This window comes from Anabrus simplex, chromosome 14, assembly GCF_040414725.1.
Source record: "Anabrus simplex isolate iqAnaSimp1 chromosome 14, ASM4041472v1, whole genome shotgun sequence".
In the NCBI taxonomy this organism is placed as follows: Eukaryota; Metazoa; Arthropoda; class Insecta; order Orthoptera; family Tettigoniidae; genus Anabrus; species Anabrus simplex.
The window spans coordinates 763,194-791,115 of record NC_090278.1 but is presented as its reverse complement, the minus strand read 5'-3'; positions in this window follow the sequence as shown (position 1 = coordinate 791,115).

Below are 27,922 nucleotides of genomic sequence, written 5' to 3'. Positions count from 1 at the left end.
TTATATTGTACAGTGCTCGCAGGCAATTGAGCATCGAGCTGAATATCAATTCTAAATTATACAAACGTTCTCAGCTATAACAGTGCAGAAATGTGTGACTACGATTTCCCATGCTTTTGAATGGCACTGTGCAAGTTAGTCAGATTATCATAACCAGTGTCGGACCACACAGTTCGGTCTGTTGTAAAGAGTAAACATGGCCAGAAAAACGGTTTATTAAATTTGGAACTTCCAGCAATCCATTCTGTTTTACTATACTGTGAAGTTTGGAAACGACGAACGCCGTACGGTACTCTTGATTTTTGCTTTTATGCGTTTTTAGGGTTGGACATATCTGGAGAAGGTTTTCCAGATTGAACAATTTCTAGTTTCTCACATAAGCTCCTAGAACGAAACTTTTTGTCCAAGAGTTGTTCAATCACACAAATTGAGTCAACCATCGTAAATATTACGAACCGGTAGTTGAAAGTAAGAAGAAATCATCTTTCACTTAATACTTCTACATAAATACACAAGTAATAATAATTTCGTGTGGCTATTTCTAGCCAAGTGCAGCCCTTGCAAGGCAGACCCTCTGATGAGGGTGGGCGGCATCTGCCATGTGTAGGTAACTGCGTGTTATTGTGGTGGAGGATAGTGTTATGTGTGGTGTGTGAGTTGCAGGGATGTTGGGGACAGGACAAGCACCCAGCCCCCGGGCCATTGGAATTAACCAATGAAGGTTAAAATCCCCGACCCGGCCGGGAATCGAACCCGGGATCCTCTGAACCGAAGGCCAGTACGCTGACTATTCAGCCAACGAGTCGGACAATACACAAGTACGCACTCACGACACAGGCTAATTACAAGCACTGTCCACGTTGCATGTTATTAATATGAAAATAGTTAGAATATACGCTCCTACGCCACATGCTCCACAATAACGCTGGTACCTACTAGTAGGCAAGTTTTTCTCACGCTGTTACATTTAAGAAAAAACTAGTTTTCAGTTCTAAAAGGCACTGGATATTCGTACTTTTAAGGAGTTCTTCACTGCTGTCGGTTGTCACTCACAAGAACTGTTTCAGCAATAAGCTAAATCACTGCTGCACCATGCGCTCGAGCCGGGCAGCGTTGAGTTGTCGGCTTACCATACTCACTTACTGGCGCGGTTACTACGCATGCTCACCTTGGACTCAACGCTGGGCGAGCCAAGCGGTAGGTGTGTCGCGTACCCTCGCTACTGCAGAAATTCGCACTGCAGAATTTATATGCTACGTACTGTAGAAAACCATACTACAGCAGTGTGTAATTTTAAAAAATTGGCAACTGACTAGATAAAATTAATCATTGCTCTTACAGTTGCATTACTTTGTTTACGTTGTTTCTCAAATCCAACGGGTAAGCCCGGCTTAGCCTGCATACCCACAATGCGCGCTACTGGTAGACATTGTCTAAGGCTTAAAACTAGTCATCGTTTCTGCAATCGGCCCATTGTTTTCTCGTGAGTGGAATAACAAGGTTTCACTGTCTAGCAATGACACATATGTACGAGTATAAGTATTAATGTAACAATTAGTATTCTACTACAAACACTGCTATGAAAAACATTCAAGTTAATGAATGGATTTCGAAACAAAACAAATGAGCAACGCAGTGTAAGCAAGCGTGTTTACATACAGTACTTAGTCAATGGGAGATAAAAACTGATATATATATATATATATATATATATATATATATATTTTATAATGAAGAGTTCGGCAAGAAGACTCTGTCTAGTCGTAAACAAAAACATTAAATCAAAGCAAGATCTTATTGAAAACGAGCAGACTCCAACTGATTTGTGAACTGCTCGTTGTAAACAGAAGCCACGGCCATTTTGCGTACCGTCGCGCACCCCTAGTGGTAATCATACGACACCTTGAATACCACTGATCTAAAGGAATTTTCATGTGTATCTTTCTATCAGTATAAAACTTCTGAAGGCATCTGCATTTTCAGAAAAGTGTCAGCAAGGCGTGTGTATTAGTTTCATTGTTTACGTTTTAGAAATGGATAAATTTTGTTTATGCAAGTGCAAATTAGAATATATATATCTAAATTAGGGCTGCCAAAACAGGATTTTTAAGTCCTTTTTTCCGGCACTGTCCTTGTTTTTAAATAGTTTTGTTCTCTTTTTTTCTCTATTTGCATCTGGACACCCTAAACTTACTGCATGATCTTGAAGAACATAGAGATTTGGCATTCCTATTATGAAAGGAAAATATTTCAGCCAATCATACGTATGCTTACCTTCCGAGCATGATGTGGAGATGCGTAGTAACAGCTCCAGGCACTGGAAACCATTACAGATCAAGCAAGGCCTACTGCGCAGCAGTCATCCACTGGAACAAAACAAAACGGTGTCAGCATTCTTTTGGGAAAACCAAAAGATCATAAACATACGTCTTCATTACATGCCTTCCAGCGTTCAATCTTCAAGCCTTTGTATATATTAACCACCGCCACAATCCGCTATTTGTAACTACACTCATGTTCATAAAAACAGAGGACGTGTTCATTAGTATGTTCTGTAGAAACGATTAGCATTTCAGTCACCTAGGTTCAGCATGTGTCCTGTTGTCTAGTAGACATTGGCTCCTCTATGGGCACTGATAACTTGTTCCATGCGTCGTGGCATCGACCCGTATAAGGCGCGAATGGTGTCCTGAGGCATAGTCATCCATGCTGCATTCACCTGGTTCCACAGTTCATCGTTGGTGGTTGGCATTGGATCACAGCACTGCACCCGTCGTTTCACCATATCCCACATATTTTCGATTGGCGACAAGTCTGGTGAACAGGCAGCCAGGGCATCAGTCTGACATCCTGTGACAACAAGAAGGCTCGTGTTCGTGCAGCAATATGTGGTCGCGCATTGTTCTGCTGAAATATGACGTCGGAGTGGCGTGCAGAAAGGGTATGGCTACGAGTCGCAGGTTGGCATTCACGTTGATCAAACTGGTCAGAGTGCCCTGAACACGCACCAACTGTGATTTGTAGTTGTACCCAATAGCACCTCACTCCATAAGACCTTGAGCTGGCGCTGTATGTCTTGTGCGAATGCAGTCAATGTGATGCCTCTCCCCTCTGCCTGCGGCGAACCAAAATGCGTTCATCATTTTCAAACAAACAGAACCTGGATTCGCCGAAAACTCTATCTGCTGCCATTCCCGTTCCTAGTTACGTCGTTCCATACACCATTGCAGTGCTTATGCACATTAGTCAAAGGTAGGCGGAGAAGTGGACGACGGGCCGGGAAACCAGACCGTAATAAACGGCGACGGACTGTCACTCCTGATAATGTACGATGTGTTACACTATTCCACTGTTACGCCAGAACCGAGGAGGACGCAGATTTGCCCTGCAATGCCATGCGGATGAGGTGTCGATCTTCTCGGGGAATGGTCTGGGTGGTGAGAGCAGACCCATCTCGTCGTGTTCTACGGCCTTCTGTGAACTATTCTGTACACACCCGTTGCACTGCCGACACACTTCGTCCCACATGAGCAGCAATTTCCCGGATGGATGCATCACGTTCTCTCATGCCAATAATGCGCCCTCTTACAAACTCACTCATTTGACGGTACGATTCTCGCATACGTCTGCGAGGTATCCTGCACGTCTGCTCAAGTCGCACTGATCCATTACCTTCGTTTTATAGCGACAACGAGAGCCGCAGGCACATTTTACCAGTAGGTGGTGGTGTGCCGATATATCGATGTGGACCATGAACCTGAGGGCCGATATGGTTCAAATGCTAATCGTTTCTTCAGAACATACCAATGCATATGTCCTGCGAATATGAACTTCTATCTCCAGTCTTTCAAGGTGTTCTGGTTTTTGTGAATATGAGTGTACTGCTGTGACCTCGTTTAGTTCTATACTTCTTATCTTTACTTCTAACTGTTGAATAAGCTGTCCTGAGTCCACCCAGCTTTCGCTCCCGTAGAGCAAAGTTGGTCTGAAAACAGATCGATGTAAAGATAGTTTCTTCCAGGAGCTCACTTCCTTCTTACAGAATACTGTTGATCGCAACTGTGAGCTCACTGCATTAGCTTTACTACACCTTGATTCAATCTCACTTACTACATTACCATCCTGGGAGAACACACAACCTAAATACTTGAAATTTCCTATGTGTTCCAGCTTTGTATCACCAGTCTGGCATTCAATTCTGTTGAATTTCTTACCCACTGACATCAATTTAGTCTTGGAAAAGCTAATTTTCATACCATACTCATTGCACCTCTTTTCAAGTTCCAATATATGAGACTGCAGGCTTTCGGCACAATCTGCCATTAAGACCAAGTGATCAGCATAGGCCAGACTGCTTACTACATTTCCACCTAACTGAATCCCTCCCTGCCATTTTATACCTTTCAGCAGATGATCCATGTAAACTACGAACAGCAAAGGTCAAAGATTACAGCCTTGTCTAAACCCTGTAAGTACCCTGAACCAAGAACGCATTCTACCATCAGTTCTCACTACAGCCTAATTGTCTGTCTGTCTGTCTGTCTGTCTGTCTGTCTGTCTGTCTGTCTGTCTGTACACGCATCACGAGAAAACGGTTGAAGAGAATTTAATGAAAATCGGTATGTGAAGTCAGGGGATGAGCCTCTACAATCTAGGCTATAAATCATTTTACTCACGCTGAGTGAAATGGTAGTTTAGGGGAAGGCCTAAAATTGAATTCTAAACAATTTATGTTATTAGTGGTCTAATGAAAATTGGTATGTGAAGTCGGGGGATGAGCCTCTATAATCTAGGCTATAAATCATTTTACTCACGCTGAGTGAAATGGTAGGTTAGGGGAAGGCCTAAAATTGAATTCTCAACTATTTATGTTATTAGTGGTCGTATTTTAAAGAAACTGGGTATGCAAAGTTGGGGAATAAGTTGCTACAATCTAGGCTATCAATAATTGTATTCACGCTGAGAAAAATGGTAGTTTAGGGGAAAGCCTAAAATATAATTCTCAAATATTGTTATTAGTAGTCCTATCTTGATGAAAATCGGTATGTAAAGTCAGGAAATAAGTCGCTATAGTCTAGGCTGTAAATTATTTTATTCACGCTGAGTGAAATGGTAGCTTAGGGGAAGGCCTAAAATGTAATTCTCAAATATTTCTTATTAGAGGTGTAATCGATGAATGCTACATAACTAGGGTTATATAGTATTAAATTTCCTGTTATTCATGTCTTATACATTGTTACCGTACTGGCTATGATCACAAAGATATTCATGATTTTGGATTTTTGTTACTAAGTCCATATCAGCGCCGAGTAACCAGAAATGGGTAAACAGTATTTAATGAAAATCGGTATGAAAAGTCGGAGAATAAGAAACTGCAGTTTATGGTATAAAATATTTTACAAATCACAGAGTCGAAAGAAAACTAAATGTGAAGGCCTACAATACAGAAAGCTCATAACATTGATCAACAATAACATTACATTGACCATTGTTTGTCGTGATGTGCTTTGTGTCATCTGTTGCCCTTCATCTCCGGTAGATACGATTACTGCTGCGTACAGAGTTTTTTATTTGATTTACGTCCCACCGACATAGATAGGTTTTATGGCGACGTTGGGATAGGAAAAGGCTAGGAGTGCCTTAGGCCTTAATTAAGGTAAGGCCCAGCATTTGACTGGTGTGAAAGTGGGAAACCACGGAATACCATCTTCAGCACTGCCGACAATGGGGTTCGAATTCACTATCTCTCGGATGCAAGCTCACAGCTGCGCACCGCTAACCACACGGTCAACTCGCCCAGTCGTACAGAGTGTAACAGCCTGCCTGAATATTGATGGGAAGTAGCTGGTGAGTTAGATAACTTTCTTCTTTAGCATGCCATTCCCCGGGTTTATAAATTTTCTGATACTACTGGTACGTAACACACTGGATCATCATAGCATTCGGGCTATTCAATCCCTACTCTGAGTCACTGATTGGAATGAACAGTGTGCATATTTAGCGGAATAATGGCAGATGAGTGTTCATGGCAATCTGCGGCCTGGTCATCCCAGCTCTGGAACTTTGGACTATTAGATTGGCACCGCAATCTAACCGCAGCACTGTTCGTTAAAAGTGATAAATCGTGCGGCTTTCCATTTGATCGAGTATTTTATATGATAGCATTGCTTTTAATCGCTACATTCATACTTACGTTTTTGTAATGACCTATGTTGATTTCAAGTTAGGAAAACCACAAAGTCAGTCTTTCTGAGAATCCCGTAGTGAAGCACGGGTACATCAGCTAGTATTTATATAAAATATAACTCTGGTGGATTTTAATTTAGACTTGAAAAATTAGGTGAGTCAAGTAACCACTAGCATTGCGTTTCACGTAATCGCGTGGGCGCGTGATGCTATATACCAGGGGTGGCCGCTAACCTTAATTCTGGGAGCCGCAAATTTAGGAGACAAAATTGGGAGCATATTTAGAAAATGATACATGAAAGGAAGACAGGTTTTTCATTTTATAACAAATGAAAAAACATCTATTTTCTACACTACAAGAACATTATTACTCAGTTACACATCAAGGAATGAGATTTTATTTCTGAGAAGTGCTTTTTTGAGTGTTCATTTTTGCTGTTAGTACACTGACTGACAGAGCAAATGCAACACCAAGGAGGAGTGGTTAGAAAGGGATGAAAGTTGGGGAAAAAACAGAGACGGCACGGACGAATAATTGATGTTTATTTCAAACCGATATGCAGGTTACACAATGCGCACGGCATCGACTCAGTAGGATGTAGGACCACCGCGAGCGGCGATGCACGCAGAAACACGTCGAGGTACAGAGTCAATAAGAGTGCGGATGGTGTCCTGAGGGATGGTTCTCCATTCTCTGTCAACCATTTGCCACAGTTGGTCGTCCGTACGAGGCTGGGGCAGCGTTTGCAAACGGCGTCCAATGAGATCCCACACGTGTTCGATTGGTGAGAGATCCGGAGAGTACGCTGGCCACGAAAGCATCTGTACACCTCGTAGAGCCTGTTGGGAGATGCGAGCAGTGTGTGGGCGGGCATTATCCTGCTGAAACAGAGCATTGGGCAGCCCCTGAAGGTACGGGAGTGCCACCGGCCGCAGCACATGCTGCACGTAGCGGTGGGCATTTAACGTGCCTTGAATACGCACTAGAGGTGACGTGGAATCATACGCAATAGCACCCCAAACCATGATGCCGCGTTGTCTAGCGGTAGGGCGCTCCACAGTTACTGCCGGATTTGACCTTTCTCCACGCCGACGCCACACTCGTCTGCGGTGACTATCACTGACAGAACAGAAGCGTGACTCATCGGAGAACACGACGTTCCGCCATTCCCTCATCCAAGTCGCTCTAGCCCGGCACCATGCCAGGCGTGCACGTCTATGCTGTGGAGTCAATGGTAGTCTTCTGAGCGGGCGCCGGGAGTGCAGGCCTCCTTCAACCAATCGACGGGAAATTGTTCTGGTCGATATTGGAACAGCCAGGGTGTCTTGCATATGCTGAAGAATGGCGGTTGACATGGCGTGCGGGGCTGCCACCGCTTGGCGGCGGATGCGCCGATCCTCGCGTGCTGACGTCAATCGGGCTGCGCCTGGACCCCTCGCACGTGCCACATGTCCCTGCGCCAACCATCTTCGCCACAGGCGCTGCACCGTTGACACATCCCTATGGGTATCGGCTGCGATTTGACGAAGCGACCAACCTGCCCTTCTCAGCCCGATCACCATACCCCTCGTAAAGTCGTCTGTCTGCTGGAAATGCCTCCGTTGACGGCGGCCTGGCATTCTTAGCTATACACGTGTCCTGTGGCACACGACAACACGTTCTACAATGACTGTCGGCTGAGAAATCACGGTACGAAGTGGGCCATTCGCCAACGCCGTGTCCCATTTATCGTTCGCTACGTGCGCAGCACAGCGGCGCATTTCACATCATGAGCATACCTCAGTGACGTCAGTCTACCCTGCAATTGGCATAAAGTTCTGACCACTCCTTCTTGGTGTTGCATTTGCTCTGTCAGTCAGTGTATTTTTTAATCTGGCTGATAAGCGCAGTTCGCACAAGTTCACTTAAATGTTCATCAGTTAGTTCAGATCGACATTTAGATTTAATGAATTTAAGATTTGTCTACAGTGATTCACACATGTAAGTAGTCCCAAAGATTTGGATAAGTCTCTTAGCACACTCTTTTGTTAGTGGGTATTTTTTTTTCTGCAACATTCTTCCAAGATTCTATGGTAGAAACGCCCCTTCGTGTGAGTCCTTTTACTCCTTCGTCCTCTTGCATTTCTAGTAGCTCCAACTCTACAGCTGCTGTATCCTTTGTTATTGGTGATGAAACAGGACAGCCATCGCCCACAACATCAACAGAAAAAAGGATTTTCCAGGAATGAAAATGAAGGTTTAAGTGATCTCAAATCATAAAATATACCATTGATTTGTTGAGCAAGGCGAGACATTTTAGGCCTACTCATGTAATCTTCAGTTTCACATGAACGTCAGGAAGGCTTTCAGTAATATTCTTTAAATATTTGAAGTTAGAAAATGTTTTAGTTTGAAGGTATTTCCCGAAAAGCTTTAACTTGCTATTAAACCTAAGTACAGTTTGGGTCAAATCAGAAGTAAGTTTTTCTCTTCCTTGAAAAGATATGTTTAGCGTTCTTAAATGCTGGACCACACCTGTAAAAAAAAAAAAAAGCCAAATCTGACAATCACTGGGGGTCATTTAGTTCAGGGAATGATTTTCCTTTTTCTTCCATAAACTGTTTGATTGGTCAAGTAATTTAAAAAATCTGCCAAGAACATTGCTTACTGATAGCCATCTTATTAAGCTGTACCAATATACATCATCAAGAAGCTCATTATCGTTCATATCTTCTATAAAAATTTGAACTGTCGGCGCGTTTTGGCGCATGAGCGAATACAGTTCACAATTTTCAGAACTATCTGCATAATATGCGGGTACTGAAAATATTTTTCTGCTAAATGTTCTCTGTGAATAATACAATGTACAGATAGGACATCAGGAACTGGTGTGTCAGCATTTAAAAGCCAAATAAGCCCTTGTTTCGTGCCAGTCATAGATGGTGCACCATCGGTAGCAATGCTGACACTGAGTTTTCCTGTAAAACACCATCCAGGGCTTCTTTAATGTCACAACCACGAGTAGTATCCTTCAAACTAACCAGGTCTAAAAGTTCTTCCACCACCTGCAAGTCCCTTGACCCATACCTCACAAATATGGCTAGTTGTTGTTTACCTTTGATATCAGTAGACTCGTCCAGAGCCAGACTTACTGCTAAGCACTTGCTTAGATTTTTTGTTAATTATTTAAATTATCCACACTAATAACAGAAACTCGCCTCTCTATTGTGTGTCTAGCAGCGGGCATTTCGTTGATCAGTTTCTGTAGTTTCTTATTTTTGGGTTCTAAAACGGAAGAAACTTGTGCCATGTTCTTCTTAATAAACTCCACCTCGGTAAAAATTGACATAACCCTGTTCTGAACATGAAGTTTTACCTTTAGTGATTCCAGTTTGGATTTCCTTAACTGAGAGCCAACAGGAAAATCTTGGTTGAAACCGCTGTTGTTAAGTAGTGTCATAATGGCGTTTTAGATTATTGACCTTGAACTGTGACAAAGTTATTTGACCCGAAAGACACATTGGCTTACCGTTTCTTTGAGTTTACGGAACACGAGTTTTAATGAATAAAATTTCTTTAACCCGCGAGTGGTCGCTAGCCACAATGTAACGCGAGTGGTCGCTAGCCAAAATGTAACGCGAGTGGTCGCGCGTGAGACTTTCTCTCACGTTAAAATAAATGTGACATTTTTCAGTTTTGTGGGACGTAAGGCTGAAATTTACCACTGAAATCAAATGCAAGTTCTATCTTACAGTATATATTTTAGATAAAAATGAAATAAAGAAAATGAAATGGCGTATGACTTTTAGTGCCGGCAGCGTCCGAGGACAAGTTTGGCTCGCCAGGTGCAGGTTTTTTGATTTGACCCTCGTAGGCGACCTGCGCATTGTGATGAGGATGAAATGATGATGAAGGCGACACATACACTCAGCACCCGTGCTAGTGAAAGTAACCAATTATGGTTAAAATACCCAACCCTGCCGAGTATCGAACCCGGGACCCCTGTGACTAAAGGCCAGCACGCTAAGCATTTAGCCATGGAGCCGGAAATAAATATGAAATGATTAGCTCTTTATTAAAGACACGAATTGCTACTTAAAATAACATATGCAATGTACATAAAAATAACTTCCGTCCTGGAGTTGCAAAAAAAAAAAAAAATCTCACACATGCATTATATCTAGTGACATTTACGTAAAAGGCAAGGTTTCTGAACACAATGACATTTTCAAAAACAAGAAGTGCTCATAATACAAATACTAACGCGTACAACAGGAGTAAGTTTTCCGCTCCACTTCAACATAACACCAACGCCATTGGTCGCGCGATGAGAGAAACTCTCACACAGCGCGCACGGATATATAGGAACCTTTGTTCTGACTAGGGGAGGAGGTCCTTACCCTTCAAATGTGAATCGCTCTACTCACGACAGTTATAAACTCACCTAGAAGAGGGAACAGTCACCTCCCTTTCATCACTGTGAAGTAATATCACAATAAAAAATAATGTGAGAGAAAATCTCATATAGCGACCACTCGCGGGTTTTAATTTCATTTTATTAGCCAGAAGATAATTGATGTGAATAATGAGTTTATAACGAAATTAAGCCTTCAGCATCTCGTATGTTGATTTTTTTTGTTTTATTGAACGTTAAGATTGATAGCGAAGCCAACAAGTTCCATGTATGTTATGAATGGATTTTAATGTGGTGGCATGTAATAACCAACAAAAGTTTAGGAACTCTGGACAGTTATAATTAGTCATGATACTCAATTTCAAATAGAGGTCCATGTATGTTGCTTTTCGATTAAGTTGTAACTATGTTTTCATGATATGATATTCTTTAAACGAAATACCCTTCCAAGAAAAGATTCATTCTTCGATTTCTCATTAGTAGGTTAAGTTTAGTATCATAGTATGGTATAGTTTTAAGTAATTATGCGATATACATTCTCATACGTCAGTCGGACTTCGAAAATCTAAACGATGAGATCTTGTGGTCAGACTCGACGAACTTGCACGTGCCTTGAGTGGAGTTCCTTGCATCTCCGCATGACACCTGCCGAGGCATAACAGTAACAACTTGAACCCTGAATCAGAATACGTGAAAGGTCACAATAATAATAATAAAAATATCCGCCTCTGTGGTGTAGTGGTTAATGTGATTAGCTGCCACCCCCCGGAGGTCCGGGTTGGATTCCCGGCACTGCCACGAAATTTGAAACGTGGTACGAGGACTTGAACGGGGTCCAGTCAGCCTCGGGTGGTCAAGTGAGTAGAGGAGGTTAGATTCCCACCTGAGCCATCCTCGAAGTTGGTTTTCCGTGGTTTACCACTTCTCCTCAACGGAAATGCCGGGATGGTACCTAACTTAAGACAACAGCCGCTTCCTTGTCTACCCCTTCCAATCTTCCCATCCCCCCCCCCCACAAGGCCCATGTTTAGTATAAAAGGCCGCTTGGGCGAGGTACATTTCCTCCTCCCCTTTTGTATCTCCGACCTAATATCTCACTATGGTGGTGGAGGAGGAGGTACATCAAGGCAACCATCCTCTATGTAACACTAATCAGAGAGACTAGCAGTTTCCCGCTGGCTCCATCCGCAATGTACAAAGTATGGTGTTGTTCGTTACTATCATCAAGGTTGTATTTGCAAAGTTTCGAGTTAATGAAATAAAGAACATGATCTGCTGTGGTAATAGAATGTAATATTATGTCAACAAAACACTTGAAAATACAAATTGAATTAAACGTCCCTTGGAACAACACTACGCGCCGAACTGTTAAAAAGTCCTTCAAAGATCTTCGTCATGGAGACAAATGTACTCATAACTTTTCTCAGAATCTACCAATTTAAGTAGTTGTTACCACAAAAGAAAGCTCTTGATACACTCAGTCTTTTAGACCAAAACTAACTGCGTACCTAAATTAGAATGAAAGATATAATTGCTTCAATGAGAAAAAATGTTGAAGAAATGAGACGTCAAATTGAATGCACTCATAACTTTGCTCATAATCAACCAATTTGAATAGTTAAGAGCTGACATGAAAGAGCTTGATCCACTGAGTGTTCTTAGGTCAAAACGAACTCCGTGCCTCAATTAGAACCAAAGATATGATTGCTTCAAAGAGACAAACAATTGAAAAAATCAAATAATTTGAGGAAGGCGGAAGTTAAGTGATTTATAGTACCTGATGACAAATCTGTGCATGAAGACCTTTCAGTTTTTAAAAAATGAAGGAATTCGACCGGATAGAATGGCCGAACTGACTGACTTTAGTTTTTTTAAGTTAATATATAGATTTAATTGAAGAGGTCCGACAATTAGGCAAATGAAGGTGTCTGCCAAAGAAAGATAAGGGTCATGAAGGAAGTGAAAATGAAAGACTCCTTCGGTCTCCATACGTAATACCGTCAGGGTCGGAAAAGAACAAGAGTTGACCAAGAGAGGTCGGATAGGATAGATGAAAGTGAGGAGCCTGGCACAAGCAAGTGGAAACAACGTGGTCGTCACCCCATGCTCCCAAGTTAAGAGCCCCTGGGACTCCTTTGCGACAGGTAGGGGATACTATGGATGTATGCTACTGCCCCCACCCACCCATAGGGGACCAAAGTCTCACACTCCAGGACACTGCGCTTTAGGCGGTAGAGGCGGGATCCCTCGCTGAGTCCGAGGAAGTAACCAACCCTGGACGGTAAACAGATTAAGATGAAAGAAAAGGTTTAAGATTCATATTTAGCGGGTTTATAATTCACATTTCATCTTGCACCATTATCTAGAGAACCAGTGCTGCACTCACGGCCAGCTTTACATGGCGTGTTCTCAAGTGTCCAGGGGACTTAACCTATATATTTATGTACCCGATGACAATTTAAAAAAAAAACCATGGCACTACAGCCCTCGAAGGGCCTTGGCCTACCAAGCGAGCGCTGCTCAGCCCGAAGGCCTGCAGATTACGAGGTGCCGTGTTGTCAGCACGACGAATCCTCTCGGCCGTTATTCTTGGCTTTCCAGACCGGAACCGATGACAAGATCGTAAATATTGTTTACAAAAGCGTCACGTAAGACACACACGTACTCGAGCCACTTCAGTTCAACCATTTAATTAAACCCTTACACATAAATCCCCTGAAGAAGTGGTACTTCAGCTAGTAATGAATAAGCTGTTCGAATTATATAAACACTTCCAACGCGTTGGCATACCATACTATGCATGTTTTCTGTGGACCTAGCGTCCTTCCCACTACAAATCAGCGTTGCCAGATCCTCCAGAATTTAGGAAGAACTTCCGACTTAAAGAAAAAACAGAAAATGCGGAATTAGGTGGAAATCTTCCAATTGTTTCTGTCCTTATTTTATGGACACAAGCTACTAGGAAGAAGTGTTTAACACGCCTGTACATCAATACATTGGAAAATGAGTGAATTACAGAGAAAACAAAAGAGAAGCCGGCCAAGATACAATATTGCAATTGTGTACATCGGATTTTCATCCTTTTTCTGTAGTGGTGTAAGACGGAAGGTTTTGGAGCGTTTTGTACTGGATTAAACCCAGCCAACGTTTTCCCAGCCCGAAATTCGCAACATTTTCGTAACACTACCCCTTTGTCGGAAATCACCCAGAACAAACCGCGCTGCTTTTCTTTGGATTTTTCCCAGTTCTCGTATCAAGTAATCCTGGTGTTGGTCCTATATCCTAGAACCGTTCTCTAATTGGGGTCTTACTAGAGACTTATAAGCCCTCTCCTTTACATCCTCAGTCCATCCCCTAAATATCCTCATAACCATGTGAAGAGATCTGTAACCTTTCTTTACAACTTCTTAAATTAAATGGAAGACTATCCATTTTTGCTGATGACACTAATATTTTTTATACAGGCTCTAGCAATCATGAACTTGAACAAAATATGCAGCAGGATATTCAATTACTTGAAACATGGCTTAATTCCAACCGATTAACTATCAATCTAACAAAAACAAACTACATAAATTTTCACAAACCTTTATATGTATTAAATTTGGATAAAAATCTGCTTTTCTTCAATCAAAGAGTAATGAAAGTGCACAGTACTAAATTCTTAGGACTGATATAGATGAAAATCTGTCGTGGAGTAATCACGTGGAGACTATTTGTAATAAAATTATCCCTGTGATTGGTATCCTCAGTAGATTGCGATATACGTTTTCTCGTGGGTTGTTGAAGGGTATTTACTATGCTCTTATTGAAAGCCATATCTCTTATATGATACATGTCTGGGCATGCTGTAATAAAGAATTATTTGGAAAGGTAGAGGTCCTTAGGAAGAGAGCACTAAAAATAATTTTCAAACTGCCCATTCTGACACCGACTAAAGATCTGTATAAATATTGTAGTATATTATCACTTCCAAACCTCCGCATAAAGGATTCTATAATTATGATCTATAAAATTCAAAACAAATCAGTCCGCTCAAACACATCAGTAATTACCAATTCACAGATTCATAATTATGAAACAAGAACTATTTATAATATTCACTACAATTAGATTCATTACACTAGTTATGGTCAAAATTCTCTTTGGCATTTTTCTATAACTATGTAGGCCTATAACTCGCTTCCAAAAAATATAAAAATGTTACCAACTTTATCTATCTTCAAGAGTAATGTAACTAAATACTAAATACATTTTGTTACGGTTAATATTCATTTTTACTATAGTTTTTCTGGTCTTGGTGATATTTTGAAATATGTTTTATAGTTTACATTGTGGCTTGTATCGTTTTCTGCGTTTATAGTTGTTTTGTCATATACTTATAGGTTAGTACACGTATTGTTTATTTACGTTCATCGAATGGTTGCTATGTTATTCTATATCACGAATATTTTGAAGATTAACTAATACAATCTCCGTTTAGGACAATTGGCAGTCTTTAGGCCCTTATGAGTAAGAATTTTATCATCTCGTGACCATATTGTTTGTGGCTAAACAATCTAATCTGTTTACATACGATACCAACAATCTAGGTTAGGTGCTGCATTTGGACATTTGATTGGATATATATTGAATTTATATAACAAATCTTACAATATAATTAACTGGATGAAAATACTGCGGTAGAACCTTTATGTTATAGTATAGATTATTTTAATGATCTGCACCTGATTTTCCTCCGTTACATTACCAATGTACAACCTCCGTGATAACATTGTGGGGTACCCTCTATGACGGCTTCGTTGGTTGATTTCTGTACCACTGTCGTTGAACATATGACGATATAAAAGCAGTATTATTATTCTGACACTTCACATCAGCTATTTACCTTTGTGTTAGCAGTGGAGAGAACCATCTGACTCGGTAAGATCTATCATTCAAAAACAGCATTATTACAGATGAGCCAAACACTCCAAAGCATGGTCGATTCTCGGGAAGCATCAAGCACTTCAAGTGCTGTGCCTACATTTATTGAATGCAAGATATGTCACAGAAAGTTTACAAAGAGGGGCATTAACATACACATAGCAAGAGCTCACGAGCAACTATCTCAGGACTCATCATTGCTAGATAGTGAACAGTTGCACGTTAATTTAGGAATTCCTCAGGCATCTCAAACTCTTCATACAAATTTATCAGCTAGACACAGTGCGAATTCTTCAAACCAGGCATGTGATAACATAAATTGTCAGTGTCCACACTGCGGATGTCATTACTCCAGTTCCCGTGGGGTCAAAATACACATCAGCAGAGCTCATCCTGATATTCACCGTCAAATTTTAGTTTCTAGAAATCGACAGAGGGCTGATCCCTCTCAAAATGTCCAAACAATCGTTCAAGAAAGTGACCCTAATGGTAACACGGAAACTAAAGATGTCAACACACTACCGCATGAATTTAAGCAGAAAATGATGCAGTGGCGAAGTAGATTTTTAAACAATTTGACAGACGAGCAATTTGACAATGAGATTAACATTTGGTGTGAGTTCTTGGCCTCTGCGATTGATCTACTTCCTGGCCCCAAACATCCGTCACGGAAATACTACCAGTATAGGAAAAATAAACAAATCACAGACAACCAAAGGAAATATAAACAGACAACCAACCCTGAACGGGCAACAAAACGGGACCGAATAAAACGCCGCGAAAAATACAAATATCAGCTTACCCAGTACCACTTTTACAATCAGCGCAGAAAGGCTATTAGATCTGTTTTAAATTCCAATGCTGAAAACTGTAAAATTCCTTCGGATGAAATATTTCATTATTTCTCTGAAATTCTCGGGCAACCTAATGACATGATTCGACCCGAATACCCATCTCATACAAGTGATATTGATAGGGAACAAATTGACATTTTATTTAATGACACTATAAGCCCAGATGAAATCAGATTTGCTATTAATCATATAGCCGTAGACACATCACCCGGCCCAGACCACGTCCTCGTCAGAGTTATCAAAGAAAGTATTGCAATCGACATAATATCTCACATTGCCACACGTATGTTGAAAACTGGGGTTGTACCTTCTATCTTCAAAAAGGCCAGGACTGTTCTAATTCATAAAGGTGGAGATTCACTCAATATTAAGAACTGGAGACCTATCACAATCTGTTCAGTAATAAGGAGAATAATTGAGCGGGTCCTTGACAGGCGTCTTCGTGAACATGTTGTCTTAAACCCCAATCAACGAGGATTTACCAACTCCTCTGGAACGCATGTCAACACTGCGATACTCGACTCTCTTCTCCGTGAAGCCAAAAATAAACAAGCTAATCTGACTGCTATATTCTTAGATATCCAGAAAGCCTTTGACAACGTTGGTCATGCCCATTTAAATGAGACACTAAAGTCGTTACCAATTCCATCCAAACTTACGAATTTAATCATGAATCTGCAATCAGGAAATGTCACACAAATTCAGACGCAGGGAAGCAAAACAAGACCTCTCTTGATAAGCAGAGGAGTTATGCAAGGTTCTCCTCTGTCGCCAATCCTGTTCAATCTCGCCATCAATCATATTCTGGATGACCTTAGCGAAACGTCGATATCTACCCAATATGGCTTTCAGTTGAGTCCAGATCATGAAGCTCTAACAGTGTTAAGTTTTGCTGATGATGTAGTTATTGTTGGAAAAGATTCTGAGTCAGCTTTAGTACTTGCTCATGCGGCCATACATCAACTACAAGAAATTGGACTTAGCATCAATACTGGAAAATGTAAAGGAATATGCATCAAACATGGTCACCTGTCAGAAGAAAAACTATTCACGGCAGATGAAAAACAGATACCATGTCTGAAGAAAGGAGAATCTATCAAATATTTGGGTGTAAATTTTTCCAATGAAATTACCTTCCAGTCCGTCGAGGTCCTAAATAAGCTCAAAAACACCCTAGAGCTCCTCATTTCTTCACCCCTTTTGCATTCCGATCAAAAATTTGTAATCATAAACACTTCAATCTGTCCCAGTTTGGTATATAAATTTCAGACAGTACCACCACAAAAGATTCCAGTCAAATTTACAAATGACGCCGATATTATGGTTAGGGGGGCATTAAAGGAAATTTTGCAACTTCCCATGGATGTCCCGAATGATATGATATACGCTGAAATGAAATTTAAAGGTCTGGGTTTATTTTGTGTATCATGGGAAATATATCTGCAACATATTAATGCATGCAAAATTTTGAAATCTTCCAATAGTAATTTTCTACATTCAACGAGAAACTTATGTCAAGAAATCAGCACAAGCCTTGCCGTATTAAATGTAGCAGAAACAGAATCTATTCGAGACAAAAGACATGGCTTTGTAGATACAAAGAAAGTCCGACTCGAACTGAGAAGAAGAGCCTTTGACAACTGGAGCAAAAAAGAGCATAAAGGCAAAGGTGTAGTCCTATTTAAACAGTATACTCCAGCGAATACATGGATTCGTGATCATAAAGGATTGTCTTGCAGTGAATGGCGTGATGCAATAAAAATGAACGCCAATGTCTCTGCTGTGCGTACTGTACCTGGCAGATCCCAGGGCAACAGCCTCTGTCGGCGTTGCCACAGAGAGTTCGAAACTCTTTCACACGTCCTGGGAGCCTGTCCACATGGTGAATTACTGCGCACCTCACGCCATAATGTAGTCAGATCAATGATAGCTAACGCTCTTAGAGGACAAGGTTATAATGTCTATGAAGAAGTACACGGTCTCTCCAACAGAGGAAGCAACCGACGCATTGACATTATTGCTTTTAAGCCATCCTGTTCTGAAGGTTTCATCATTGATCCAACAATTAGATTTGAGACCAACGAAAACCAGCCGGAAGAGGTCGATGCAGAAAAAAGAAGAATTTATGAAGAAACGGCGGACTTCTACAAGCAAAAATATAAGCTCTCATCCATTTCTGTAATCGGCTTGATGTTAGGTGCTCGAGGAGCAATACCTGCATTTTTTGTCAACTTCTGCAATACCTTTGGGCTAAATAGAGATTTTATCTATAACATCGCCATTACCACACTCAAGAAGTCCATCATGATCTTCAAGAACCATGCTTGCGGACCTCAAATAAATGTTTGACATGCCTCACTCGACTGCCTACATTTAACATCATACGAACACATTATCTATTGTATCCACATCCATTATTGTTGTGAAGGTACTCTTTGTCTTTGGGCAACCTGCAGCTGTTGCAGGAAGATTGTATAATAATAATAATAGATATGATAAGAAAGTCGATTTTTTTGAAGTATAAACCCTGAAAATAATAATACAATAGAAACACACATCGTGTTCGGGCGCAATGTGCGCGGCGAGCACAAGGATGGATAATATCACTATTATGCTGAATATTTATACACTACTGCATTATTTCATTACCAAATAAGTAAAATAAGACATTCTGATGAACTGGCCGATATGGGCTTGAAGGCCACGCGGAAACACGAAACTACTGAAAGGTGGAAGTAGCTAGGTCCACGCGGTGGCGTGCCACATGCGACCGCGCCGCATGCGACCGCATAACCTGTAACCGTGCCTGGTACAACCGTGCCACTAGCGACCGCATAATCTGTAACCGTGCCTGACGCGACCGTGCCACTAGCGACCGCATAATCTGTAACCGTGCCTCGGCGTCTCCTTAAACCAGAAACATAGTTACTGGAACGTAAAGCTAGCAACATTATTATAATTATTTTTTCGTCCAACTGATAAGCAATCTGCCACTTGGTGACAGCCAGATCAATTGTGATTGATGGGTCGCATGCGGCACGGTCGCTTCTGGCACGTAACCGTCCACGCGACGGGATAAATATTAACACGTGCGCCAATCAGGTCAGTTGCGCACGACGGAAGGCTAACATCAGTAATGGTGACATCGTGCGGAGGTTTCTCCACCACTAGTGGACAATGGATATACATATGAATACATGCTGTAGGATATAGTTTTTTACTTCGCAATACTTCCCTTCTCTTTCGAGTGGTGCGGAATGCCTCTTCTAAATATTTAAAAGTCATTAACTGACACTTCACAGGTAATCAGCCGGTGAAGTGGTACGAAATGTCCTAGAACCCTTTCTACTAGCTTCTACAAGGAAAAATCTCAAATCCGCAGAATGGCATCAAAACATTTTAAGGCTTACTCTCTTGAGCTAATTGCAAGGTCGACCATAATAGCCTATAGCCTACTTCCGGGCCCCAGCTGCGCAGGAAATGTCATTCGAATTGGAATAGCAAAGATACGATCCTTAAAATGGCCACGGTTACTCAGTGACAGAGTTACACAGGGTTGCCAGACGTCCCGAATTTTACGGGACTGTGCCGTCCTGCGCCCCGGATAATTCCTATCCGGGACAGCAATTGTCCCGTATTTTGAACGTCGAGAGAAATACGCCAGTGTTTCCACCTCTGAGAAGTACCAAGTGCCTTTTCTTTTATTTCTTTCAAAGAAGATAGATATCCTCACTCCTTCGTTTCTTTATCTGGCATGAGTTAGCAGGGTTATTTTGTTTGCAATTCTCAGGTTGTCCATCCTGGAAAATAAGATGCGTAATAGCGGACAGCTACCCGAGGTATACGAGTTCACCGCATGGTCGTGTGAAATTGTCAGCTGTGAGAAATATTCTGTTGATTTGATTACGTCTGAGCTGTTCATTTCTGTAAATTTTTCTTCAATGTCATGCAGACATTTTTACGAAATTGCTAAGAATGACCAAAAAACTGTTAAAAGCACTTCAGAGAAATGAAAAACGTATTGACATTGAGAGAACAGGTATGAATAACTAAACAAAGTACGCTCCTTTCCCATTCGTCTTACGTCGCAGCGCATCTTACGGTGACGATGGGATAGAAAAGGGAATCAATCGTGGCCTTAAGACAGGCTACAGTCCCAGCATTTGCCTGGGTTAAAATGGGAAATGATGAAAAACCATTTTTAGGGCTGCCGATAGCGGGGTTTGAACCCATCGTCTCCCAAATACAAGCTCATAACTACATGGCCCAAAGCGCGCGACCAACTTGCTCCGTACTGTATGTTTCAGCCTGTGTGTAAATGTTAAGGCATGCATTAATAAACTTCGCTATTATGTCAACAAAATAATAAGCGTACCATTTTGAAACGAAGTTTATAACTAGTAGAGTACGAGCCCGTTGATTTCCTCAACCGGACATCTAACCCGTATTTTGATTTCAAATGTCTGGCAACCCTGACTGTACCTGACGATTAGTAAAAAGTAACCATTTTATACACAGCAGAAATATTTTTGCGACGGATCGTCGTAGCTTTTAGTCTGTTAAAACCAGAACGATTTTTTAAAATCGATATTTCTCGAAAATGTGTATGCTCTATAACTCCACCAGAAATGAACCGAATCCCAGATGACAGGTGCGTAGTGTGTCCTTGTAAAAACTATCTTGTCGGTGCGACGTACGTCAAATTGTAGAAATGAGAAAACGACATCCTATTGCAGTCAGTGTTCGCGGGTGAATTGTAAATCAGGGTATGAATTATTTCCGATGGACGAAGTTCCTGTATCTATGTAATATATTTGTGGACCTATCTTAACAAGAAGAGAGAAACCTACCGGCAGGTAGAGGTAAAAATTAAATTGCGTATGGCTTTTAGTGCCCGGGAGTGTCCTAGGACATGTTCGGCTCGCCAAATGGTTACGTGCCAGATGCGACCGTGCCGGATGCGACCCGGTCATTATCGTGCCAATAGCGACCGAGCGGATAAGCACCATGCCGCATGCGAACCATCAATCACTTACAATTGATCTGCATTAAGGGCTGTCACCAAGTGGCAGATTGCTTATAAGTAGCTAACTTGGTCCTTTCTAAAACAAAGGTTTGACACCGTTGTTAGTAGGTTCGAGTGCCATTGGTCGAAAGAAAAATATAATAATGTTGCTGGCTTTACGTCCCAGTAACTATTTTTATGGTTTAAAGAGACGCCGAGGTGCCGGAATTTAGTCCCGCAGGACTTGTTTTACGTGCCAGTAAATCCACCGACACAAAGCTGACGTATTTGAGCACGTTCAAATACCACCGGACTGAGCCAGGATCGAACCTGCCAAGTTGGATTCGGAAGACCAGCATCTCAACCGTCTGAGCCACTTAGCCTGGATGAAAAATAAAATTCACCATCAGAATGTTGGCCAGCAGGGTAGGAAAGTTGGTGGTAGACAGTTTCTAATGACTAGATTGCATGCCAAAAGCCGGGATTCAAATACAAACCTTTTCGCAGTGTTCAAATGGAGTGAAGGCATATGATGCTGTTGATGGTGATTCGGCCGTCGGATGGACACGTAAAGCGTTGAGCAGACCCCTCGGTATTATTCGAGAGGAGTAGGCTACGTGCCGAAACCTGGTTTCATCTGTCCCTACTTCATTATCATAACCCCACATCCAGACGCGCAGGCCGCCCAAGGGAGTCAGGTAGAAAGACCTGCACCAGGCAAGCCGAACACGTCCTCGGACACTCCTGGTATTAATAGGACACGATAGATAAGTAGGCCTAAGTCGTAAATAATTTCAGACAATTAGGATATTTTTTATTGCTAGTGGGATTACGTCACACCGACACAGACAGGTCTTCAGGCGACGATGGGATAGGAAAGGGTTAGGAATGTGTAGGAAGTGGCCCTGGTCTTAATTAAAGTACAGCCCCAGCATTTGCCTGGTGTGAAAATGGGAAACCACGGAAAACCATCTTCAGGGCTGCCGACAGTGGGATTCAAACCCACTATCCTCCGGATGCAAGCTCAGGACCGCGCGCCTCTAACCACATGGCCAACTCGCCCGGTAAAGATGTAAACGCATCACCATGTTTCGTATTGTAAAACGAGTTTCCCCCAGAAGTGTTATGTAAAGTAGGGGCAGTAGCTGCTTATAGGACTTATTGAAATGGCATTGCACTTCGTTTAGCTTACCGTATCTTGGGTGATGACACAACTTATCAAATGACAATTTGCTTGTCAACGCCGGTCGCATCCGGCACGGTTACAGATTATGCGGTCGCTAGTGGCACGGGTCGCATGCGGCACGGTCGCATCTGGCACGCCACCCGCCAAATGCAGATCTTTTCCTCATTTGATTCCCGTAGGCGACCTGCGCGTCATGATGAGGATGACATGATAATGAAGACGACACATACACCCTGCCCCTGTGCCTGCGAAATTAACCAATTATGGTTAAAATTCCCGACCCTGCCGGGAATCGAACCCGGGACCCCTGTGACCAGAGGCCAGCACGCTAACCATTTAGCCATGGAGCCGGACGCAGGAAGAGGTAAAAACGTCATAGTGCATTTAGCGCCTGAAAGGGGAGAAATTGCAATACACATGATTAAATAACTATACAGACTGCTCCTGATTGAAGAAATAGCTTTTCTGTAATATTTTTGTGTAATAGAGGCGTGTGTCATGATAAGTGCAGTGGTAAATATTGCAAAGTTTTGTGTCGATAAACTTTTGAAGTAGGTATTTGTGTTCTATGGTTTATTGTACGAAAATTGAATTGTCAGTGCAATATTTTTTTAAAAACTTTTATTTTAAATATCTTCCGAAATTTTATTCTAAGACCGAGTAAGACTGAGTTTACGCAAGCCGTCGATAACGCTCTGTGTGTGTCGCGTTCGACCGCAAAAAAAGAGTATGCTGCGTTAACATTATTTCTAAATATTATATGAGTGAAGACTGCAAGCGAATATTCGACATTCAGTGGAAATAATTTCAGACACTAGAAAGTAAACGAATTTTCCAGTTTGAAAATATTATAAGGATAGGAAGAACGTCTTACCTTCAGCAGAACTAACACCCACAACCGCTGCCGGCCGCGGCCGGCTGCGAAGAGACCGTCCCAGCGCTCACTTAGCAGATAATTAGGAGGGGGTGTTGATTAGTCATCACTCCTTCCTTCCTTGTAAACTTTGAATATGTCACCAATCACATCAAATAAAACCACGTGTGGGAATTGAATTAGTGTTTTATGTTGGTTCTTGGAGGTCTAATCAACTCCTCTCCTAACTTAATATCCACATGCGAGGATATAATTTTTTTTTTTTTTGCTAGTTGCTTTACGTCGCACCGACACAGATAGGTCTTATGGCGACGATGGGAGAGGGAAGGGCTAGGAGTAGGAAGAAAGCGGCCGTGGCCTTAAAGGGGTACCAGGGCCCCCCAACTTGGGAGCGTGGGTTGGCGACAACGGTTTCCCCAGCCGAGTCTGAAGTTGCTTCCACCTTTTTTTTTTGTTATTTGTTCGCGGCGTCACACGAGGACGACACAAACACCCAGTCCACAGGCCAGGGATATTAATCATTTAAAATAAAAAATCCCTGACCTAGCCGCAAATCGAACCAGGGGCCGCCTGGTGACAGGCACACGCGTTGCCCCCTTCACCGCGGGGCTGTACTTGACCGCATCTCCTTGTGTCAGGTTCCTCGCTCTTACCTTTGCTGTTTAACCTCCCTTGGTCAACTCTTGTTCTTTTCCGACCCCGAGAGTATTCGATTCTCCAGGATTAGGGAGTCTCTCATTTTTGCGCTCTTCGTGGTCCGTCCCTTTCTTTGGCGGATAATTTCATTTTTCCAAGTGTCAGACCTCTTCCATTTTCCTTCTGATTAGTGTTAATATGTCTGGCTGAATGGTCAGCGTACTGGCCTTCGGTTCAGAGGGTCCCGGGTTCGATTCCCGGCCGGGTCGAGGATTTTAACCTTCATTGGTTAATTCCAGGTCCGCCTCTGTGGTGTAGTGGTTAGCGTGATTAGCTGCCACCCCCGGAGGTCCGGGTTCGATTCCCGGCTCTGCCACGGAATTTGAAAAGTGGTACGAGGGCTGGAACGGGGTCCACTCAGCCTCGGGAGGTCAACTGAGTAGAGGTGGGTTCGATTCCCACCTCAGCCATCCTGGAAGTGGTTTTCCGTGGTTTCCCACTTCTCCTCCAGGCAAATGCCGGGATGGTACCTAACTTATGCCACGGCCGCTTCCTTCCCTCTTCCTTGTCTATCCCTTCCAATCTTCCCATCCCCAATCTTCAGCATAGCAGGTGAGGCCGCCTGGGCGAGGTACTGGTCATTCTCCTCAGTTGTATACCCCGACCAAGAGTCTGAAGCTCCAGGACACTGCACTTGAGGCGGTAGAGGTGGGATCCCTCGCTGAGTCCGAGCGAAAAACCGAACCTGGAGGGTAAACAGATGATGATGATGATGATGATGATGGTTAATTCCAATGGCTCGGGGGCTGGGTGTTTGTGCTGTCCCTAACATCCCTGAAACTCACACACCACACATAACACTATCCTCCACCACAATAACACGCAGTTACCTACACATGGCAGATGCCGCCCACCCTCATCGGAGGGTCTGCCTTACTCGGCTAGAAATAGCCACACGAAATTATTATTGTGTTATTATAAGCTATTTGCTTTACGTCGCACCGACACAGATAGGCCTTATTGCGACGATGGGACAGGAAAGGCCTAGGAATTAGAAGGAAGCGGCCGTGGCCTTAATTAAGATACAGCCCCGGCATTTGCCTAGTGTGAAAATGGGAAACTACGGAAAACCATCTTCAGGGCTGCCGACAGTGGGGCTCGAACCCACTATCTCCCGATTACTGGATACTGCAGCTATCGAGCTCGGTGATTAGTGTTAATAGAGGATGGTTACCAAGTTGTTTTTCCTCTTAAAACAATAACGTACGGAAACATGTTTGTCTCTATGTGACACGTCGATATATCAACCCAGATGAAAAAGGCATTTTCCCTAACTTTCAGGCTCTAGTTAGAACTTTAATTTTATCACACTTACATGCACTTGCTTTTATATGAATTCATCAGGATACCACACGGAATCGATTCACGATTCCTTCATGAATTTATGCGAAGTTACATGCCTGTACTCACACGTTATGTGGCATATTAAAGTGATATTCTTCTACGAAAGCACGTAAAGTACGATAAAGCTGAACAAATTGGAGACAGAATGGGGTAGATCACACAGTTTATTGAACGATACAGTTCCTGGTCCGAAGTTGTGCGTAATTCTCGGTTACATATTCTTGTTGATGTGATACCGGCAGTGGCGCATTTTATTGATTGTTTACTTTTAGGTACTTGATTAGCTGTTAATTATGCGTGAAAGAAGTTTAGTAGAATGAGGAGTAATGTAGTTTCCCGTTGCTTTGTTTATCGTGCCAGAAGTTACAATTACGTATCAGTCTTCCAATGTCACTGAAATACACGCGCCAATTTATTTATTTGTTTATTTATTTAGAATCAACAACAGCATAACACCGAATTACTAAAATTGCAAATATGTGCAATAATTACTAATCTAAAATGAAAGATAAAAACATTTACAAAGGACACATATACACACAATATAAACTGTACAACCCTGTATTTTAATATTTACATAAAGACAGCCATAAACAAAGCAAAATTCACTTAAATACAAGACAAGAGACGGGAAAGAATCGAAAGTAAAAGGAATGAAGTTAGGTGAGATATATTATGACAGAAGGAAGGATATGGTAGGAACATATCTAGGTTCCTGTTGGGAGAGGAGGTATTGTACATTGCTAGAATACGCATAGAGATGGGCCTTTAGGTATGAGAAAGGTAGGAGTAGGGAATATGGAAAAAGTGTTCATTCTGCTACTACGGGAAGGGGCTGTTTCGTACAGTAGTTTTAGGTCGACTGCTTTCCTTCGAGCAGATAAAGTTCTGAGGTAGAATTTTCCAAGCACTTGATTAGTGCTCAAGTTGCGACGAACAAGGACCTTGGCTCTGGCGATTGCACGGAAGAAATATTGTACACGGTCAAGGTGGGTGAGATTTAAGGAAGAACAAATGGACCAGACTGGAGAGGCGTATTTGACAACCGGTAAGACACACGAAACGTATACTGCTCTGAGAGCATTCACATCTGTGATGTCGGAAAACCTGTAGAGTCAACCAAGGGGTGACGTTGCGCGTGAAGTGACCCTGTTTATATGGGAAGTAAACAACAATTAAATAGCAAAATGCACGCCCAAGTCTTTTTGATTATCAGCAATTGAAATCGGTTGGTTCAGCAAGTGATATTCGTGAATAAAGGGAAGCTTGTGAAGTGCGAACGAAATGGTGTAACACTTGGTGGAATGAGTTTTAAGACACCATTTAGTACACCAATGTGACGGTGAATCAAGTGCATTTTACAAGTAGTATGTATCTGTGAGAGAATCGATATATTTGAAGATTTTATAATGTCACACGTATTGTGGGAAACAGTATCGATAAGATCATCAGTAAACAGGACAAAAAGGAGCGGACCTAGGATACTGTCCTGCGGGACAATAGAGAGGTTGGTGGCGGGAGAAGAACTGCATTCATCAAGGACCACGCTCTGTAATCTTTCACTCAGAATGTTCTGGATGAGAGCTAGGAGTCCCAAACACGTTGACACGTCCAGAAAATTTGTGTGAGAGAAGTGCGTGATCCACGATATTGAAGGCCTTCGCTAAATCGATACAACACACATCAAGTTGAGAACCCGCGTGGATGGCAAGACATGACACGATGGAGGAGGATAACGAAGCTTTCAGGGATGAAATCATGCTGCTGGGGGTGGGGGTGGGGAGAGATGTATGGAATGATAAATCTATGACCCTATCAGTGACATTTTCACACCATACATAATGGAGACTGGCTGCATAAGGAAGGGCATTTCTAGCATCGCTCATACCTCGGTCACTTTCTTATTGTAGTAGGTAGTAAATACCTACTTGTCCGATTTTTTGTTTATGCACCTTTATTATAAACACTTATTTAATTTTATATTTGCCCGGCTGCTTGGCTGAATGATCAGCATGCTGGCGTACGGTTCAGGAGATCCTGATTCGATTCCCGTTCGGGCCAGCAATTTTAGACGCGTGAGGTTAATACCATCAGCTCGGGGACGGGACGCTCGTATTCGTCTTAATACACATATTCATTTACATACAACACATCGGACTATAAACTACCACAAAAATGTGTTTGGTGTCAGAAAAGCCATCCGGCCGTAAAACTGGGCTAATTCCATACAAAATGTCGACCCCACGTAATTGAAAAAGTGCCAGGAAGAATGAAAATAATATTATTTTAAGTTTTTAATTATATGCCAAATATTCAAAATAAATACAGTTCGACGGGCACAAAAAGTAATGACCAAGCAAGTTGGCCGTGCGGTTAGCATCGCGCACCTGTAAGCTTGCATTCGGGAGATAGTGGGTTCGAACCCCACTGTCGGCAGCTCTGAATATGGTTTTCCGT